Here is a 17,263-nt window from a genome sequence, read left to right as displayed (position 1 = left end):
CTATTGATAGAAGTTTTCTGTTTAAAAAAACAAATCTCATCTTGAAACTCTTTAAGCCTGGAAAGAGAAACATTCAGTGGGGAAAGACGTTTTTCTTGAACTAAGTTCAACTAAGTTTAATCATTTAAAGGAAAACATGCTTTACTTCTGCCCAAGTAGAGTCTAGTCATGTGACTCAGTTTAACTATATTCAGAGCTCCCTGTGTTCACCTCCCAGGGCAATTGATGTTTCTGACCGCTCTAGATCCCAATCTTTTTCCCCAGACTTGTCTAGCTTGCTTGGCTCCAATGACAGTAAAGCCAAAGACTGTTCTTGCCACTCTGAGAATCCGTTTAAGAATCCAGCTTTGGAGACCTGGCTTCCAACAAATATGCTAAAAACCCAGATTGATTTTATTAGTAGTTTCCCATAGTAAGCAAACAACCTAAGTTTTTCCACATGACTAATGCCTCCTAAGATCATCTCTAGAAATAAACAAGACTCTCTCTGTCCCAAGGGGTTAACAAAATCCCAGGAATATTGGGACATAGGAAATGAGGCCTAATCCCTCTTACGGAGGCATCTTGGCAACCACACCTCTCCAGCGAAAGGACTTCTTTATGCAGTGACCCTGGTGGTAGCTGTGAGGGGGATGGAGGATGAGATCCAGCTGGGGAGCCGTCTGCTTAACTCCTGGAAAGTAATAACTTCCTTGCAGTGAGCAAATTAAACTTTGGGAGAGAATTGTAGTTGTTGATACTTTCAGCAGGACATGTGTCCTGAGTGATGTTTTCCTTGGCAACAGGACTAGCCTGACATCTGGAGATGAAGCAGGTACTCTACTTCCCACAACCCAAGGACCACCCCCCCCTTTTTTTTCCACCCCCTTTTTTAAGCCCTACTGGAGTGCCCTACTTCAGGGACTCTCCAGATCTACTATCTCTGCTCAGGACCTCTATAATCGTCCACCATTCCTGACACATCGCCAGGGATTGTGTGAGGAGAGATACACTGTGCAGGTTCTGGTTATTATGAATATACAGAAAGATCATATTTATATTCAGGTGAAAAAATGAAACAGCATTTGAAACACAGGCAAGCCATGTTTCTATTTTTAATGCTGAATCAGTAACTTGAGAGAGCCACGATGCTATCAATTATTGCTGATACCTTTGGATGGCAGCGATGTCATAGAATTACTATTGTCTTCTTGCAGAGTGTCCACGCTTTTGCATTTGGTTTCACGGCTTCACCGCTGAGCGGGTGGAGAGAAATGTAAGGAAGAGTTGATGCTATTCATTAAGGATAATCAATGAATTACAGAACTCTTTTGCAGTATTTAGTTGGAAATAAGAAATCTTTAAATCCCCAGAGTTGGCACATTTTCATCATGAGAAGAGGGTGTCCAGATGAAACAGGAAGAGAAATTGCAGCCCGTGATGTCAGAGGCTGAAGAGGAGATAGGAGTCAGTCTTCCAACAGCGAGGCTCGGGGACTTGGGCAGCAGGTATGAATGAAGGTGGGAGCAAGAAGTAGAGGTACAAACCAGAAGATTGATGGAAGGTCTTCATACGGACAGTGCATCATCCTTTACCTCACCCAGCTCACGGGTAAGGAAAAAGGATGGGATCACTGCTGCAGAGCTCTGCTGCTGTGCAAAAAAGACACTTCCTGGTGAGGTTTTACCTGGAGAGGGGAGCTCTGGTTGTGGGGTGTTCACAAGGGGCAGGAAGCAGGCCATCTGGAGTTGGGCTATGCTAGGTTCAGGCGCCCACACTGGGCCCAGTGAGCTATGGTGCCGTAGCCCGTGTGGCCGGGGCTGTGGACAGGGCGAGCAGCACGACTGTCCAGTACAGCATCCGTGCTTGCTGGTCTCAGGGGACCTGTTCCCTTCTCCCTTGTAGGTCCACTGCACAGACAGCCAGAGCCTGACTCACTGTCCCACACACACAACTTGGAGTTGGAGACCTAGAGGCCGCTCAAAGCTTACTTAGACTCTAGGCTTTGTGAGAGTTCTGTTTCATCCTGTGAAAGTTGTGTAGCAGGAGGGGAGAAGGGAGGAGGGAGAGGGCAGTGGCAGGAGGAGGGGGCAATGAAGCCAGGGTGAACATGGCCTTAACACGTTTTGATTATGGAAGTTAACCTTTGCGATACCACTGGCCAAAGAGCATGCATCATGGGCTCCTGGGGGGCTCAGTGGTTGAGCGTCTGCCTTGGGCTCAGGTTGTGATCTTGGGGTCTTGGGATCGAGTCCCACATTGGGCTCCCAGTAGGGAGCCTGTTTTTCTCGGTCTGCATTTCTACCTCTCTCTCTCTCTCTCTGTCTGTCTGTCTCTCTCTCTCTCTGTCTCTCATGAATAAATAAACAAAATATTTAAAAAAAAAAAAAAAAGACCATGCATCAAACACGAAACATCCAACTTTAAGCTCGAACAACCCCACCATGAAGGGCAACTCTGCAACGTGAGACCACCCTGTTCTGGTAGCTTTTGCACAGAACCAGTGCATGGTCCCAGAGAGCTGGGGAGATGCTTACTACATTCCAACTTCTTCTGGAAGACCTGAGAATTCTCCAGTGAATTGATCAGCTAAAGGAACAGAGGACTCCTATTAAAGGTCAGGTTAAATATTAAGTTTGTTGGCCCTTTCGTTCATAGTGTTTTAACTTGTTTAGCGGCCTTGAGTCTCAGCCTGCTCATACGGATGGATGCCTGGGAATTGTTTGTACAGGTCCTCCTGCCGGGAAGGACCACCTGTCCTGTGGAATGCAATCAACCACCACCCAGGGAGGACACCTGGCACTTTCTGGTCCCTTTATAGATGTTGGCTCCTTAAAGGAGCCCTTCAGAAACCTCATAAGGTAGATACCACCTTTCTACGTTTTATGGATGGCAAAGCTGAGGCTCAGAGGAGCAGCAGACTTGCCTAAGGTCTTGAAGCCAGTAAGTAGCAAAGGTGGGACTCAAACCCAAGTCTGTCTGGTCCTCATGGTCTTTTCATTATCTTAGCTATACCCAAATATTGCACAACTGAGCTCTAAGGAGCTACTAACCTGGTACCCAGGGCTACCCATGTCGGTAAGGTGACTGACCATTTCTCTTTGTTCAGGACTGAGGGTATTCTTGGGTTGTGGGACTTTCACCCAATGAGTCCGTTGCCCCACATGTCGGGTTCTACAGGTGATTTACTGAACAAAAGTGCCTGACCAAGGAGCAAGTAGAGGCTACAATTCAGCCATGCTCTCCCCTCTGCATCGGCCCACATCCCCACATCGGGCTCCCTGCATGGAGCCTGCTTCTCCCTCTGCCTCTCTCTATGTGTCTCTCATGAATAAATAAATAAAATCTTAAAAATATATTAAAAAATATAAATATTTGCTGCCAAAAGCCGGTTCTGCTGGGGGTTGCTTCTTGCCGTGGCATAACCTAGCCCCACAGCACCCCACGGTGAAAAAACGGACATTGACTCTGTGAGCTGTGCATAGGCCTCTGGAGAGGAGTAGAGTAGGATTGGTAGTTTCCGAAGACCACCCTAGTCTATCTCATTGAGGTTGTTAAGCATAAATAGGTTTTGTAAGAGGGTTTGTCTTAAATACATTCTTCGAAACGAAGTTCTTTAAACTTTGACCATAATCTTCTTCTGATAAAAGTTACTTTAATAGTACTTGTGATGGTCAATTTTAGGCGTCAACTTCACTGAGCTAGGGGACGCACAGATGGCTTGTAGAACAGTATTTCTGGGAACATCTGGGAGAGTGTTTCCAGAAGACATTAGCATTGGGACCCCCATCTCCTCCCGCCCTTGGACATCGATGCTCCTCGTTCTGAGGCCTTCGGGTGCAGACTGAGTTATGCAACCAACTTTCCGGGGTCTCCAGTTTGCAGATGGAAGATTGTGGGACTTCTGAGCCCCTACGACCGTGTGAGCCAGTCCCCGTAGTAAGCCTCCTCTTACATATACCGCATTCTGCATATCCTACTGGTTCTGCTCTCTAGAGAACCCTGGCTAATACACCAAGCCGCGTAAAATCCCTGAGTAATAAAGAAAGCAAATTTTATTTCCCCACATTGATTAAAAGTTAGCCCTTCTGGTTGGGGCAGCACGGGGCTTTCTCTGCATAGTTCGGTGCTGTCCCAACACTGCCATAGATCAGCACAGCCAGCAGCCTCCCTTCTGGGCTCAGCAGACCTCGGATCTTGAAGACAGTGGGGCGGATGGTAAGGAAAGGGTCTGTGAGAGCAGGAGCGGGGCTCTACCCAGGATAAGAGGCCAGCCATCCTTCTGGATCAGAAACCACCATTCAGACTTGAGAGGTTTAGTTGTTTTCACTTACTGGATTCTCTGTCTTAAAACTGCACCTGGGTGGCTCAGGGGTTGAGCATCTGCCTTCGGCTCAGGTTAGGATCCCGGGATCCTGGGATCAAGTCTTCCATCGGGCTCCCCACAGGGAACCTGCTTCTCCCTCTGCCTATGACTCTGCCTCTCTCTGTGTCTCTCATGAATAAATAAATAAAATCTTAAAAAAACAACTGCACCCCATAATAACCTTACAGCTTGGTCAACATGGCCTCTGCTCATCTGTGTTTGATGTGTTTAAGAGAAGAGACAGGTAGACCTGACGATGGGCTGTTTTGTTCAGGGGTCGGCAACCTACAGCCAGCAAGCCCAAAACAGCGTCCACCTGTTTTTGTAAATAAAATTTTATTGGACACAGCCATGCCCTCATTTGTTCATGTGCAGCCCTCCTCTGGTTTTACATCATTCTGAAGGTTGAGTAGTTGCCTCAGAAGCCCTTTGTCCTGCAAAGCCTAAAATATTTACCATCTGGCCCTTCCCAGAAATGGTGCCAATTCCCAGGTTAGTTGAAAGTCCTCTGAGTTTCACCCAGTCGTTCCAGATGATATAGCTTATTCCTGCGAGCAAAGGAAGTTAATATTAACCACCTAAGATTTTTAGTAACTTATTTCTGCCTTTGTACCTAACAGCGCATTCTCACCCAAGGCCTTGGGTGAGCTTGTTGAACTATGAAATACAAAGTAAAAGATTCTTGTAGACAAATCAACCGTCTCAACTATTTAAAAAAAGATGTTATTTATTTACTTGACAGAGAGTGAGAGAGCACAAGCGGGGGAGTGAGAGAGGGAGAGGGAGAAGCAGACTCCCCGCTGAGCAGGGAGCCCAACCTGGGGCTTGATCCTGGGACCTGGGATCATGACCTGAACCAAAGGCAGACACTCAACCTACTGAGCCACTCAGGCACCCCAGCCTTCTCAATTTTTAAATTCCTTCTTTTGTTTGAGCCAGAAACTAGATCTGCAAGCCATCCTTATATTTCTACTTCTACGTAGAAATATACTACGTAGAAATATATTTCTTACAGGTGAAATGTTGAAAGCAATTCCATTCCCCTCATTTTTTTCTCTTATTCACACACAAAGGGGAAAATCTATTTCCAGTTTTTGTAAGCATCAACACTAGGGATGTATTAAGAGTTATTTGAGTCCATTTCAAGTTATTTGAATACATATCCAATTATGCTTTGATTCCTTAAGCTAAAAGCAAACGTATACTAAAAGTTTCAGAAAAGAAACTCAATCCGAAAAAAAAAAAAAAAAAAAAAAAAAGAAACTCAATCCGTTTGAATGAGTATATACCCCACATATATTCGAGTAATTCTACATAAAATGATAAATCTGGGGGATAAACAAACAAATGATCCATAATCCCAACCCTCAGGGAATTGGGAGACCAGTGGGAGAGACAATAGTGTTAAAAAATTAAAATAAAGGGAGACCTGGGAAATAACAAGTACAAAATATAGAGGAAGGAGGATTAACATGAGTTAATAACGCTAAGAGTGGTCGAGAAGGCATCACAAGGAAAACACCAAAGCTGGGTTTTAAAAGAGGAGCAGAGGGCAGCCTGGGTGGCTCAGTGGTTTAGCGCTGCCTTCAGCCCAGAGCATGATCCTGGAGACCCGGGATCGAGTCCTACGTCGGGTTCCCTGCGTGGAGCCTGCTTCTCCCTCTGCCTGTGTCTCTGCCTCTCTTTCTCCTCTCTGTATATTCTCATGAATAAATAATAAAATCTTTTTAAAAAATTAAAAAAAAATAAAAGAGGAGCAGAAGTTGCATCGTGGAAAGTAGAGTTCTGAAGGCATGGGATGCTGGGAAGCTTGGTGTGAGGGCAGACAGATAAGAGCTGGCACCTTCTTCCAAATGCCCTCAGAGAGCCCAGGACACTTGCCCACAGTCACACAGCTCATCAGTGCCAGAGCCTTGGGCGGTCCCACTGCAGAGCCCATGCTCCCCTAACACCCGCGTGTCCTGGCCCCTGGCTGTGCCCTCCACCACCAGTGAGCCACCCCAACTAGCAGACCAGCCGACAGTAGCACAACTGGCACTTATGTGGCATGTGCCCCTGTCCTCTGAGGAGCCTCTCTTGCAGACTGAGGCTGTACCAGCATCTTAAAAAGATCCCAGTCCATCTTCAGTGTGCATCACCCGGCCCTCACATGCCCAGCTCTGGTGGCCAACTGCAGAAGAGAGTTATCTGAATGCGTCTGGAGCCTTGACTGTCCTGGCGACATGCATCTCTGTGTCTCTTCACTGTCCAGATAAGATCTGAGCACCAGCTATTCTCAAAGCAAACTTTGGTTGCCGTGGTAACTGGGCCATCAGACGCTTCCTGACTTAAATAGTGCCAGCAACTGCACCCTGGTCTTATCTCTACAACCCAGCACTGGGGTGAGTCAGCCGGGTGCCTCTGGTTGCAGAACTCTGGGTGGGGATGCCCCGCGGGGGTGAGGTGGGGCGGGGTAGGGGAGTCTCTCCCTACTAGCTGCGTGTTCTCCAGCCTCAGGAGCACTTTGATCTTGGTGGAGTCCAGGAGAGCTTTTCTTTAGCCATCTGTGTTTGTTGGGGAATCTGGCATCACAAGGGGGCTTTTTGCTGCCTTCTAGACCCAGCTCTGATTTTGATTTGTTGTTGTTTGATGGGTTTTTTAAATTTATTTTTTAAAGCAATCTCTATACCCAACGTGCACCCCGAACTCACAACTCCAAGATCAAGAGCCACACACCCCCTCCACCAACTGAGCCAGCCAGGTGCCCCCCCAAGCTGTGTTGATCAGATGTGGCCAGGGTGTCCAAGGATTGGCAGTCCCCAAGGCCAAGAGCTGCAGCGAGCAGGGGACCAGGGCGGTGGGCCGGGCCAGGGAAAGAGTCCTGTGTTGGCTGCTCCCCTCGTGGTGCTGGCTGCCTGGGCCCGTGGCCAGAGCTCCAGGTGCCACCCGCCCCAGACTGGTGCCCAGACCTGGTGCCCAACAGTAAAGAAGAGAGGTGCCAGGCGGTTAACAAGAAGACGGAGAAACTGTCTCAGGTTAGACAGTGAGGAGAGGTGGCAGGGACCTGTGTCACAAAAAAATGACCATAAGGGAATATTCAGGACATGGAATCAAGTCTGCAGGACCGTTGATAGTATCGTCCACAGTCAGGGTCTTGGTTTCGCATCCTACAGGGGTCATGCCACACGTTGACACTAAGGGAAGCCGGGTGCCCCATGCAAACACTGTACTATCTAGGCAAGCCTTCCATAGGTCTAAAATTATTTCAAAATAAAATGCTTAAACACCGTGTGTTTTTCTTCATTAGCATAAAAGGAGATACTTCCTTTCCGATCCTGGGACCTCATAAACTAATTCCGCCAGACTGCCTTGATTCTTTGTCTCCCGCACGGTGACACAAGCATGTCACTCAGGCCAAGAAGCAGCAGGGAAACAGAACGAAGAGCAGCTGGCCTCTTCTTAACACTACAGCCTTTTCCTAGATTCTTTACTGTTCGGGTTACTCAGGCCAAAAACCTTTGGGTCATCCCTGACTCCTTCTCTCTGTCACAACACACCTTCAAACATCAGCAGTTCCCTTGGTTCCGCCTTCCAGTTACAGATCCAGAATCTGGCCATTTCTGACCACCTCCATGACCCCCTCTCATTCCTCTGCCAGCCTCCCTGCTGTCCTTGCCCATCCCCAATCATGCCAGACACATGCACACCCCAGGGCCTTTGCACTGACTATACCTATGTCGCTCATTCAGAAAGCTGCACCACTCACATCCATCCACATGGACGGATCCCTCTTTTTCCCATTTCATCATTGTAGGGAGGCCTATTTTAAATCAACCCTCCACCCTACATTTCAGACCCTCTTTATTTTGCTCTATTTTCTCTCCATAGCTCTTTCTCCTTCTAATATACAATTTAATATACTTATTAGTTTATTGTTGGCTTCTGTTTTCCTCCTGCTAGAATGTAAACTCCTGGGGGCAGGAGTTTTTTCTGTATTATTCCCTACCATTTGCTCCCAGCACCTAGAATAGTACCTGGACGTCAGTGACCACTTGTTGAGTCAATGATTAGTGGGCCAGAAGGGTATAGGATGGCCTTTTCCTCTCCAGAGACAAACAGGGGCACAGAACTATTTTTTCATAGGTTTTTGTTCTCCTAGAGCAGAAATATGTCTGGCTACATGCATGCTGCCCAGCCAATGTCAAAACAGAAATGGGGTCTGTTCTCAAGTGCTAGCTTTATGGGGGCAGTAATGCTTGCAAACAAAGACTCTCAGGTATGAGTTTGGTCTCCACCACCTGTGTAGCTCCAGATAGATTAGTTAATCTCACTGCACTTCAGATTCCTCATCCATCACATGGGGATTCATAATTCCTGCATGGTTGTGTTGTTGTGAGAAGTGAATGCAATTAAGGGTAATCATGCATCTCAAGCCATTGGCACACAATAATGTCTAGCACATAAGAAGCACTCGAAAGAATGTGAGCTAAAAATGCATTTGTAAAAGGTGACTGTTGACAATTCGAAATGCATTTTTTCCCCAGAAAATTAATGAAAAAAATTAATTATTTTTTTCCCTAATTATTCCCTAATTATTATTTCCCTAATTATTCCCTAGAGCTCCTGAGAAAATTTGGTAACAGAACTGAGAACATGTAACCGGCTCCAACCTGGTATCAGTTCAGTGGATGTTTCTGGAAGACCAGCCACTTGCCGGCCACTGTCCCCGTGACAGGTAGGACTGACTTCTCAGGGATCTTCTGGCTCTGGAACCATCAGGTGGGGTAGAAATCAGTTGTCAGCAGCTCAAAGGACACTAAAATGCCATCTCTCCTGATAGGCAAGCTGAGGCCTGGAGAGGATATAAATAACTTGCCAAGGGTCACACAGCTGCTCCTGTCCAAAATCCTGCTCCGTTTGAGTTCAGCAGGACTGTATCGATCACCATTGGTTGGAATAAAAATGTCTCCTTTGCAATAAAAATGTGTCCCAGCATCTCCTATATAACGAACAACTGTGTCATTGCTCTCAGGCGAACGTGAAGCCTGAGCTCCCTCCTGCAGCGTTTCCTTTATGTCATTTTTTTAAAGATAATCATTTTTATTTTTTTTACATTTTTAAAATTTAAATTCAATTTGCCAACATAGAGTATAACACCCAGTGCTCATCCCATCAAGTGCCCTCCTCAGTGCCAGGCACCCAGTTACCACCCCCACACCCACCTCCCCTTCCACGACCTCCAGGGTTTTTGCGGCCAGCCTGGAGGCCCAGAGCCGGTGACCGTCGCGGCGCCGAGCGCGCCCCCTGCCGACCGTCAGCGGTGCCCCCTCTTCCCGGACTGTCTTGGGTCTTCAATCCACTGATGTGGCCTCCAGGGAGGAGATGAGGAGGCACCATTTCCCAGAACCCTTTGTCAAGGAGTATGTCTTAGGGATAAGTTTTCGGAGGAGGAAACAGAGCCCCCATGGCTTTGGGGGGGGGGTGGGTCTCTGTGCAGCCTGCTGGGACGGCCGCTGTCCTTGGTGCTTCTGAAAATCAGCCCTGGCCACATCCAAGAACCAAGCTGGACAGAGCCCTGTGCAGGGGGGAGAGGAGGACAAGAGACGGTTTCCTAGACATGATGCCTGAGCTGGGTGCTCCAGAAAGGGTAGGAGTGTGTGTGTGTGTGTGTGTGTGTGTGTGTACATGTCTTTAAGGGAATATTGTCTAAATTCCAGAGACATGTCTTTTGTTGTTAGGCCCTAAAGTAATTGCCAGTCTCTATGAGAAAGTAAGTAAAAAGTTCAGATTTTAAAGAACTAAATATCGGGAGGATTTTTTTTTTTTAATTAACTAACAGTAAGTAATGTTTAGACCTTTTCTGCACCGTTTCTTTAGCTCTCCTTGAATTGTTTTTTTTTTAATTTTTATTTATTTATGATAGTCACAGAGAGAGAGAGAGAGGCAGAGACATAGGCAGAGGGAGAAGCAGGCTCCGTGCACCGGGAGCCTGACGTGGGATTCGATCCCGTATCTCCAGGATCGCGCCCTGGGCCAAAGGCAGGCGCCAAACCGCTGCGCCACCCAGGGATCCTCTCCTTGAATTGTTAACACAGAACTGGAGGGTCTCACACACACACACCCTCTGGTCTTAGAAGGGGCAGGAGGGCAGGAAGGGGGGCTGCATGTAAGAAGATGCTTGGGAATTAACAGGGGGTGAGTGCATGAGCACGGCCAAATGATGGTACCAGAGATGGGGTGGAGGTAGAGGGTGACCAGCCACACTGACAGCACTGCTGGGTGCTGGGGGTTGGGACAGGCAGGGTGGGACAGCTACTCTGGGCTTTTCAGGCCCCTAAATCAATAAACACCCTTTTGCTCAAGTGTCTTATCACTTGGAACCAGTAGAGTTCTATGTCCCCTTCTCATTTTGCTCTGCTTGGCTCTGCACTGAGTCCACTTTCCATTCTGTGCTTCTGAATCTCAGACTTAATTCTCCTAAGCTCCAAACGCAGCAGGACATCAGAGCTTCTCTTTCCACCCATGGCCAGCAAATGGCCTGAAATTGGGCTTCTTTGGCCCAGGGCTTGAGATGGCATTAGCCCATGCCTAATGGGTTGAGAGCCAAGAAATTGCCAGGGTCATGTCTTCCCCCCTATACCTTTGGAGGCCAGAAAGACAAGTGGGGAGCTGACCCATGGGCTTTGAGGGCCTTGCAAGGACTTGGACATCTACTTGCACAAGATGAGACCAGTGAAGTCAGAGTGATCGGGCCCATGCTGGGTGTGCAATGCAGGCATCCTGGCCCTCTACTTCCTGGAACACTTTCTTGACACTTTGGGTTATGTTAACCCACCCAAAGTGTGATTCTGCAGGTTTTGAACCTGCCCATCTGGCAGTACCAGTCTCTAACCTCTGTAATCTCCCCACACTGCTGTCCTCAGCCATGGGCCAAGCCCAGATAAACCTCTCTGGGCCTGCACATCAGGCACCAGCAGAGAAAGAATAGTGACACCTCTCCTGGGTCTCATCAGGCAATGCAGTGGGGCTTTTGGATGGGGAGGGGGAAGACTTGGAACACCCTAGAACAAAACTCCTAATCCTCATAATAGCTACCATTTACTGAGGATTACCAAATGCCAGGTACTGCACTAGATGCCATAAATTCTTTCACTGAAGCCTCTCGCATCCTACTGAAATATCAATGTCACCGTTTTATAGATGAGGGAGGTAAGGCTTGATGAAGAGGCAGCTTGCTCGGTTACACAGTCAGGATGTGGCAGGAGACTAGGTCTGTGTGACTCAAAGCCCAGGTACTAAAGTTACGGCTCCTGTATTTTCACATCCCACCTCAAATGGATCGCTGGTCTCTTGTCAAACATTGTCAACCTTTTCACCATATAGGGTTATGTGATGGGCAACAGATAACAGAATCAATTTTGTTCCAAATTTTATACTGTCAACCTATTAAAATAATCCTATAGGGGCACCTGAGTGGCTCAGTCAGCTAAACATCTGCCTTTGGTTCAGGTCATGATCCTGGTCCTGGGATAAGTCCCACGTTGGGTTCCCTGCTCAACGAGGAGCCTGCTTCTCTCCCTCCCACTGCCTGCCACTCCCCCTGCTTGTGTTCTCTCTCTCTTTCTCTGTCAAATAAATAAATAAAATCTTAAAAAAAATGCTCCTATAAAAGTTAATGCTGGAAATGTAAACTCAAACCACAATGGTTATTGTTTTAAAAAACCATAAAATCACAAGTGTTGGTGAGGATGTGGAGAAAAAGGAACCCTTATACACTCTTGGTGGGAGGTAAGGTGATGTAGTCGCTATGGAAAACACCATGGCAGTCCCTCAAAAAATTTAAAATTACATTATTCTCTGTCTCTTTAATTTTTAAAAAATGTGGAAGAAAGGAAAAAAGTACATGCCTGCTTTTCTGACCACAATGCAATAAAAAGAGAATGGAAATGAAAAGATGTATAAAATTGAAATTGAGTTGTATGGATAATTAACATTTTTGACTTTCTAAGCCACTCAGATCAGGGTGGAAATCAAAATAAAAAATTCAGACTACTTAGGAAAAGAATGTAAAAATGAGACCAAACCCATTAAAACCTGTGGAATTTGGCCAAAATATATTCAAAAGGACATATAAGGGCATTAATGATTTCATAAAAAAAAAAAGTTGTTAAACACAACGTGGGATCCTGGATTGGATGCTGGAACAGAGACAACGAGAAATCTGGTAGAATCAGAATAAAATCTGTGGTTAATAATTTTGCATCAATGTTAGTTTTTTTTTCACTTTTAACAAATGTTAGATGTCATTATTCGGGGAGGCTAAATGAAGGGTATATGGGAACTTTCTATAACATTTTTGCAATTTTTCTGTAAATCTAAAATTATTTCAAAAGAAAAAGTTCAAAGCAGCTTATAGCTACACGGGTGTCAAGGGGAAAGGCACAGAGCATCCAACTGGTGGCAAGGCTCCTGGCTAAGCAGTGTGGACCTGAACCCTGCACTGGGGCTGGCTTTGGCCTCTTGATGCCAGTCCTCTGGTCATGATAGCAGCTCCCTTGAGGTGGGCAGTTCTACAGCATCTGGGAATTGCTCCTGAAAGCTCCATCTAGAGCCCACCCCTCTAGCACTTTCTATAATTTTGTGAGCATTAACTCCCCCTAGTCAACCCTTTTATGCTTAAATTGGCTATAGTAGTTTCTGCTATTCTCAAATGACCCTTAACTGAAATGCTGAATATGTATACTCTGTAGAAGGAAGTGAAAAGGTTTATCAAAAATTTACTTCCCTCTGCACAGAAAAAAGGTGCCAATCCTTGATAGTTTTTACAGGCAAATTCTATCAAACTTACAAGAGACAGATCATTTAAACTATATTAGAACAAAGAAAAATGTGTAAAGATTCTGAATTTTATTCTAATGAAACTACTTGGATTCCAAACTACATGAGGCTAAAGAACATAATTTAAATATTAGCATTTCTTTTTTGTGACTGATGCAAAATCTCAATAATCCTATCGGTTCCAGGAGAGTAGTAAAAGAATAGAAGACCATGACAGACAAAGACTAACTTTGTGGTTAATAGCACAGATTCAAGAACAAGACTGTAAGGCTCAAATCTAGTTTCACCTGTTTGATTTTGGGTAAGATACCTAACTCCTCTGTCTCATTTTTTTAAATATGTACACTATTATATACCTATCTCATGCAGTTGTCAGGAGTTAAAAGAAGTAAATACAAAAAGTGCTTAGGACAACCCCAGTATATAGTAAATTCTGCATATTAGTTGGCTGTTATTATTAACATCATTCCAGGATGCAACGTAGCAAATTACATTTAAATAGACTTAAGGAGAAGAATCACACAGTTTTCTTGGTAGATGCCAAAAGAGTTTTTGATTAAATTCAACACTTCTCATAAAAGCTCTCTGTGATCTAGGAGTACCGTGACACTTATTGAATGTAATAAATAATATGTATCAAACCTTGACAACAGATGCTTCTGGATAAAGAAGATGAAGTGAAGCCAGATCATAGATTCTCTTTCTCGTCATTCATTCATTCAATGAATATTTATCAAGAACATACTGGGGGGCAGCCCATGTGGCTCAGTGGCTTAGCGGTGCCTTCAGCCCAGGGTGTGATCCTGGAGACCGGGGATCGAGTCCCACGTCAGGCTCCCTGAATGGAGCCTGCTTCTCCCTCTGCCTGTGTCTCTGCCTCTCTCTTTCTCTGTGTCTCTTATGAATAAATAAATAAAATCTTTAAAAAAAAAAAAAAAGGGATCCCTGGGTGGCGCAGCGGTTTAGCGCCTGCCTTTGGCCCAGGGCGTGATCCTGGAGACCAGGGATCGAGTCCCACGTCGGGCTCCCGGTGCATGGAGCCTGCTTCTCCCTCTGCCTGTGTCTCTACCTCTCTCTCTCTCTCTCTCTCTGTGTGTGTGACTATCATAAATAAATAAAAATAAAAATAATAAAAAAAAAAAGAACATACTGCATACTGGGATCCCAAGCAGGAAATGCAGAAGAAAAACAGTTTTTTTTTTGGGTCCTACTCTCATAAGGTTACTTTCTAAACAAGAAAAAAATCAAGTGATTAACAAGTGCTATGCAGAACATTACAATCGGGGGGTGTGCCAGAGTGACCAGCCAGTGACAGTATGCTGAGACTAGAATGAGATGAGTGGGCTGTGAAAGAGACCAGGAGAAAGGGCATCTCAGACCCTGAGAACAGCTACCCTGAGGGCTCTGTGTAGGCTCAACTTGGAATGGCCACCAAACACAAAGAAGTAACAAGCACTAAGCTATAAAGCTAACAAGCACTACTGAGAATTAAATCCAAGGAGAAATGTGCAGAACCTACAAGAAAAATATGATAAAATTGGGATCCCTGGGTGGCGCAGCGGTTTGGCGCCTGCCTTTGGCCCAGGGCGCGATCCTGGAGCCCCGGGGTCGAGTCCCACGTCGGGCTCCCGGTGCATGGAGCCTGCTTCTCCCTCCGCCTGTGTCTCTGCCTCTCTCTCTCTCTCTCTGTGACTATCATAAATAAATAAAAAAATTAAAAAAAAAATATGATAAAATTCACTGGTAGTTGTTAAACAAAACCTTACTGAAGAAGTATATCAGGTTCATGAATGGGTGGACACATTGCTTAAGATAATATTTTCCCCCAAACGATCTACACACTCAGTGTGATTATAATTTAAAAATTCTAGTTGTTGTTTCTAGTCTGTTTTAATTTGGAACTTGACAAATGAGTTGTTAAGATTCATCTGACAAGTAACTGTGTAAGAATAGTCCAGAAATACTTGAATAAAAGACTAATAGAGGCATCTGGCTGGGTCAGGCCACAGATCATGTGGCTCTAGATCTCAGGGTCTTGAATTCAAGCCCCATGTTGGGTGTGGAGCCTAAAAAAGAAGAAGGAGGAGGAGGAGGAGGAGAATGAGAGAGTCATGCCCCAGCAGACATAAAAAGTAAATTACATAACTACAAAAATTAAAAGAATATGGTAATTGATCAATGACACATAATTGAGCATTCAGAAATCATACATATGGGAATTTAGTACTGTATTTTATAGGATAGAGATACATTTAACATTAGTATAGAAAAAGGGGCGGCCAGCTGGCTCAGTCGGTAGAGCATGCATCTCTTGGTCTCCAGGTGTTGAGTTCAAGCTCTACTTTGAGCTAAGTATAACTTACTTAAAAAACAAAACAAAACAAACATAAAATCCCTATCAACTAAAATTAGTATAGAAAGGATAAATAGATTACGCAATATGGATATTGGAACAATAACCAATCGATTTTAAAAAGTAGAACTCAGGGCCGCCTGGCTGGCTCATTTGGTGGAGCACAAGGCTCTGGATCTCAGGTGGTGTGTGCAAGCCCCACACTGGGTGTCAGGTTTGCTTAAAAATAACATATTAAAAAGAAAAGTAGAGCTCAGCTATTAAAAAGTAGAGTAGACCTCAACCTTATTCAGCAGACCAGAGAGTCAAGGGTACAAAGTAAGTCATCAATGTCTGCATGAGAATGTATTTTTGTGTGGTGTTTTAGCAGGACAGCAAAACCAGAAACCAGAAGAGGAAAAATTTAACAGCTTAACCGCATGAACACTTATGAACTTCTGAATGGTAAAAGACACCATAAGTGATATTAAAAGATAAATGAACAAGCCACAGACCAGGAGGAAATGTTTGCAAACCACCTGCCTGACAAAGGACTTGTATCCAAAATATAATAAAGAATTCTCTAAACTCAACAGTAAGCAAACAACCAAAAATGTCACCGGACATTGCCAAATGTCCCTGGGGGCTCAAAATCACGCCCAGCTGAGAACTACTGAAGTAGAAAATGAGCAAAAGACCCAAACAGACACTTCGATGGAGAGGATGTGTGAATTCAAAGTAAGGGCACTGGAAAAGTTCATTACCATGAGCGAGGAAGGAAAACCCTAAAGCTCCATTGAGACATCACTATTCACTTGCTAGAATGGTCACATAGAAACTACCGGCAATATCAAGTGCTTGTGAGGATGTGAAGTGACTGGAACTCGCGTTCATCACTAGTGAACAGGTAAATGGCACAACCACTCCACAAAACAGCTTGGCAGCTTCTTGTAAAGTTAAACAGACACTTAGTGTCTGAGCCAGCAATTATACCCCTGAATATTTATCCTAAAGAAATAAAAGCTTATATTCACATAAAAATCTATACATGCGTATTCACAACAGCTTTATTCGTAATAGCCAATACCTGGGGGAAAAATCCGGATGTCCTCCACCAGGGGAGTGGTTAAACACACGGTGGCACATCCGTACCATGGGATACCAACTCAGAAATGAAAAGGAACAGACTACTCAAGCATTGAGCAACTTGGATCCAGCTCAAGCTCCTTATGCTGAGTGCAAAAAGCCAATCTCCAAGGACTGCACATTGCATGGTTCCATGTATATAATATTCTCTAAGTGACAAATTATGGTGATGGAGACAGACTGGTGATTGCCAGCAGTTGAGGAGGGGGGTGATTTGGACTATTAAGGAGTAACACAGGGACTTTCTTTGTGGTGATGGACAATTCTGCATCCTGATTTGGTGATGGTTACTCAAATCTACACACGTGACCAATTTCCAAGAACCGTCTACACACACTCTCAGAAGCGCATGTAGAAACTGCTGAAATCCAAATAATCTTCAAAATGTGGGAATCTCTGGGTGGCTCAGCGGTTAAGTGCCTGCCTTCGGCCCAGGGCGTGATCCTAGAGACCCGGGATCAAGTCCCACGTCAGGACTTGCATGGAGTTGCAAGTCCTGCACTTGACATGCAGTTCCCTGCATGGAGCCTGCTTTTCCCTCTGCCTGTGTCTCTGCCTCTGTGTGTGTGTGTGTGTGTGTGTGTGTGTCTCATGAATAAATAAATAAAATCTTTAAAAAAAAA

At 45.2% G+C, this 17,263-nt stretch overlaps 1 long non-coding RNA gene across 11 annotated transcripts in view; it reads left to right on the top strand.

The window, feature by feature from the left end:
* LOC112927721 (uncharacterized) overlaps positions 1 to 17,263 on the top strand; it is a 21,446-nt gene extending 4,183 nt beyond the window's left edge. For 5 of the 11 annotated variants that reach the window (XR_012003240.1, XR_003236602.2, XR_012003241.1 and 2 more), the window contains 5 exons: positions 1,197 to 1,255; positions 1,353 to 1,487; positions 6,597 to 6,726; positions 8,943 to 9,059; positions 9,165 to 9,307. This is a non-coding gene — a long non-coding RNA (uncharacterized lncRNA). Of the gene's footprint in view, positions 1 to 1,196; positions 1,256 to 1,352; positions 1,488 to 6,596; positions 6,727 to 8,942; positions 9,060 to 9,164; positions 9,308 to 15,882 lie in introns of those variants that run through there. The other 6 variants (XR_003236605.2, XR_012003243.1, XR_012003244.1 and 3 more) reach the window with 3 other exon arrangements.

This window comes from Vulpes vulpes, chromosome 8 (genome assembly GCF_048418805.1).
Source record: "Vulpes vulpes isolate BD-2025 chromosome 8, VulVul3, whole genome shotgun sequence".
NCBI lineage: Eukaryota > Metazoa > Chordata > Mammalia > Carnivora > Canidae > Vulpes > Vulpes vulpes.
Note: the sequence above shows the minus strand (reverse complement) of the source record. Positions and strands in the feature narration are given on the sequence as shown.